Raw genomic sequence first — 5000 nt, 5'->3', positions numbered from 1 at the left:
ATTCTGGTCAGTATATGATAATATCACTTTATGGTTTTATTTGTATTTCCTCCAATGACTACTATTAAGCACTTTTTAGTATGTTTGGGGGCCATTTGTGTATCTTCTTTAGTGAAGTGCTTGTTCAAATCTTGCCCACATTTTACAGAAGGAGGTCCATATTTTTCTAGATATTTTACAGAGGTTTTTATATATTCTGTATGTTAATTCTTTGTGGAATATGTGAACACAAACATAGTCTCCCATTCTGTTGTTGCTTTTTAATCTTATGATAAATTTCAATGAACAGCAATTCTTAATTCTAGTGTAATCCATGCAGCTATTTTTCTTTTATGGACAGACTTTTTGTGTATTGCTTAATAAAAGTTTGCTCATCCTTAAGTCTTAAAGATATTCTACTGTTTTATCATCAAGACCTTTATACTGCAATTCACCTAAAATTGAGTTTTGTGTATGGTATGAGAGAGATAAAGATTAATTTTCATCCACATAAATATCCAATTGTCTCACTACATTTTCTAGGCTTTATTTTCAAATTATGTTGACTTCTATTGGTCTATTTTTCTGTCTTTACACCAATATCACACTGTCATAATTAATAGCTTTATAATAAGTCTAGATATCTAGCAGTATAAATCTTTCAACTATATTGCTTTTTTTTTTTTTTCTTTTTGTCTTTTTTCATGTCCGGCAACGGATTGCAACCCTCAGTGTCGCACCCATACCGGACCGGGACTGGCAACGGGATCGCGACCCTCCGTGTTGCACCCGCAACTCGCTCAGCCAGTGAGCGGGAACCGGTCTGTATATGGGATCCGAACCCTTGGCGGGAGCGCCACCGCACTCCCAAGCGCACACCGGGCCAGCCCCCTATATTGCTTTTATTCAAGATTATCTTAGTTATTCGTGGCTCTTTGTGTTTTTGTATAAACTTTAAGACCAGTTGGTGAACTTTCACAAGACCTTGTTTGAATTTTGATTGGTGTTGTGTTAAATCTATAAATAAATTTATAAATTAGCGTATTTCAATATTGTCTCCTAATCAATATTGGAAAACATGCTATGTTTCCCAATTTATTTAGGTATTCTTTAATGTATTTGAGTAATGGTTTATAGTTTTCTGTGTAGAACTTCCCACATTTTTAATAGATTTTTTCCTGGTGTTTGACATATTTTTGTTTTTGTAAAAAAAATATTATATAATTTCTTTCCTTAGGCTTTTTTCTAGAATTTAAAAATACACCGATTTTACCTTGGTAAATTTACTGTTTTTATTCTAATGGTTTATAGGTTGATTTGCGGGGGGGAGTATTTTCTACATTTTGAATTATATTTTCTGTAATAATAAGTTATTTCTTCTTTTCCAGGCCTTTATAAACATTTTATTGCTTTTTTCTTGTCTCATTGTATCACGTAACACGGTATTATATAGGTTGTGATATCAAACATCCTTACCTTGTTTCCAATCCTTGCAGGAAGGATATCTTAGGCAAAAAAGCCTACGCAGAAGATACGGTTGAGCACATCTCAAAGCATTTCCCTTCTCTTCAGTATATTGGAGCCTCAAGTCCTATATACCTTGATCGTTCTCTGATGCCTTAATACTGATAATATTTTTTGTATTTTATCCAGCTTACCCAGCTCTTCATAGCAGGAAATTTGGCCAAATATAAGCTATTTCACCATACCTGGAAGCAAAAATATTAATGAGTGATTTTAACACTGCTTTACTCCTAAAGAAACCATGCTTCATTTTTCCTTTCTGAACATTTTAAACACACGATGGAAAAGAACTTTTAATTGAAAATATATGGTGATTGTTTCATAGCATTCTAAGTTTTAATTTAACTTATACAAATCAATAAATCCCACTGGATTGTTAGGAACAAACTTTGCTCAAAATTGGTTCATAAAAGATCTAGAGACCTGTTCTACACAAACCATCCCATGAACACAGAGCAGTTATTAAAGACTGTTGTACTCTGTTCAATCTGATATCAAGAAAATGCACATTTATTTATATCATTACTGGTATTACTACGTCTTTACTATCTTGGATAAGGTACAGTATACAAATTGAACATAAACCTAGCCCACAGAAGTTTTAACATTATTAAAAGGAAGAAAATGCTCCTACCCTAAATCTGGGTCCTTTGCTATAATCAAAGCATCACTCCTGTGGTGCCCACTGATTGCCCACCTCTTAAAAGATATAAAAGATTGTGGAACAGATTTTTTAGATGATTTTCCATGAACTCCCTGACTGCCAGTATGAAAGGAATAATAGGAAGTGACTTATCTAGCTATAGCATTACTAGATTTTGTTAGTTTTGCTTTGCGTCTCCAGAAAGTCCTGGTCTCCACACATGACATCAAAAGTACACAAACCTTATCCAGATCAACAATCCATTTACTCACAGAACATGGAGAGAATAAGATGCAGCATTATATAGTTTTAAATTAAAAGTAATAGATATTCACATAGCACTTTTTCATTTACAAAGCGGCTTGACACATTATAATTTTTTGACCCAATAGGATATATTTGATAACAATAACAGCTAGCATTTATTGAGGACAGTCTTCTTCTGCTACAGAATGTGTTTTTATAACTCCAATTGCTTTAAGGAAATTTGTAAATTGAGTGATAGCAGTATAGCATGGTAGTAATTATATATTGGTTTATACTCAGTTGTGTTGGTTCTGGTTCCTAGGCCAGAAGAAAGATGTGGAGCAGCAGAATTATTACTATATCCAGAAGAAAAGACAAATGAAGTAGAATAGACAAAACAATTCCAAAACATAAGAATAATATCAAAAGGCTTACCTTATTCCACTTCAATACTTACTATAAAGTTAGAATAATCAAGACGCTATGGTATTGTCAAAACATAGACAAATAGATCAATGCAACAGAATGCAGCGTCCAGAAATAGAAAAACACAAATACTATCAACTAATTTTTGACAAGGATACAAAAGCAATTCAATGAAGAAAGTATAGTGTCTTCAATAAATAGTACTAGAACAAATGGGTGCCTACAGGCAAAAATATGAACCTCAATGCACACTTTACACCTTATACAAAAAATTGACTCTATGGATAATATACTAAATGTAAAAAAAGTAGACATAATATTATTTTTAATTATGTATTTACTCTAAATTTCATCTTTGATGAAAATAAAAATTTTGCGGTCTTAAAAGGCATTTAGCTTATTACGCAGGATAGAAGACATTATAAAAATCTTAACTGTAAAAGCAAAAATAATAATTTCCTGGAAGACAATTGTTAATTCAAAGGTTTGCAACTTCCTGCTTCTCTGCCTAAGATCATTCTCCAGTGCTGCGGGATCTTGCTCAGACTGTGTAGAGAAGAAACCCAAAGTACAGGGAATTTAATACTCTCAGAGACAATCATCACCCCAGGCGGGTCAAAGTCAATGAATAACTCCCCCGGCTTCCCTGTCTCACTGTGCAACAATTCTTACATGTGGGCTGCACTGATGAAAACGCATTCAGGTTAATCAACTATTATTAGAAAGGAGAAATAGTTCCAGCAAGTTTCCTTCAGAGGAAAATAATCAATCTGCAAATATGCTTTTGGCATAGAAATTAATTTGCTTTCATTGAACTATGAATTAAAGAGAAACAACTTCATGTATGTGTACTAGAAGGTGTTTTCTTAAGTTAAGGATATTTCTCCAGTGAGGCCCAGTTGTTCACAGTAGTAAGCTGCTCAATAACCCACACTTTTTGGCTTTTCACCCTTTCCTGTCTCAATTTTCTTGCTCTCTTCTCTATGCTTCCCACCGTAACATCCTAAGTTGCCTGCACCAAAGTTCTTACCTCAAGGCCTGCTTTTGTGAGGAAACATCGCTGTACCATCAAGAGAATGCTCAGGTATGTACAATAACAATAAAATTCAAGTCGACTGGGCTCTTTTGCTAATTTTTAGGCACAGTAAAGCCATACACTGACACTTTTATTTGTTATTCTGATGGTGCATTTTTCAGGATAAGAGGATAGAATACATTTCATCTAGCAAATTTTTAGCTAGATATATAAATTCTTTTAAATATTTAGACATATGATGAGTGAACCTCCTCCCCCAGGCTCAAAATGTTAGAGACAGACAGCAGCAAACACTAGGTCATGGCCAGGATTCTGCCTAGTACCGAGGATCTTCACCTGATGACAGGTGACAGGTGAGGAGGCATCCTGGGGTCTCTTTAAACTACAGCTTGGAGCTTTATAAAACATATTTAACTGTAAGCTCTCGTTGGAGGCATAAAACTAGAAGTCTTAGTCTGGTGTTCAAAAGAACCCCTAAGTATTTTGCTGTGCCGTGCTCCCAGGAACTGATGGCAGTGGGTCAGTATTCTCTGTTTCATAGCAAAAACACCTCTAGAGAGCCTCATGTCTCTCTCTAGCAGGGATTTCCTAGGTCTCTCAGCAAGCACGTGTTGGAGATGTCTTTTGAGGAAGTAATGAAATTCTGGCTTACTGACTAGAGTTTTAATTGTAACACACTCCCTTCAAACCAGTGGCTCTTTAAAAAGAAATGGGCATTCTATTGCAAGAAAGAGCTTTTCGTTTACAACTTTGTATTTACTAACATTCATTAATTCATTCATTCTATACGAACTCATGGGTTCTTACATTATTTTTTTTTATTTTGTTCAATAGATTATAACTTGTTACTCACATTCCTTATTTTGCTGCTCTAATTGTCCAGAATGTATCGAGTGGAGTCCCATCAGGCCAGCTCTGGTGTCATTTTGACTCATTCCCATCATTTTTATAGAAAGTCCATGCTTTCTTGCTTCACAAGATTGTCCAAGCCTATCTTGCATTTTCTCATTCCTAGCCCTGTAATAAGCCATTCTTCAGAGATTCAAACTCCTGTTAGTAAAAATAGTATTTAGAACTAATAATAGAGATGGAATTAGAAATATCAATTTGGTAGCTCATATATGAATAATTGATTCAGGCAAGAAT

This window comes from Galeopterus variegatus, unplaced genomic scaffold (assembly GCF_000696425.1).
Source record: "Galeopterus variegatus unplaced genomic scaffold, G_variegatus-3.0.2 Scaffold5706, whole genome shotgun sequence".
NCBI lineage: Eukaryota > Metazoa > Chordata > Mammalia > Dermoptera > Cynocephalidae > Galeopterus > Galeopterus variegatus.
The sequence above is the reverse complement of the archived record's forward strand: the minus strand, read 5'-3'. Positions refer to the sequence as shown.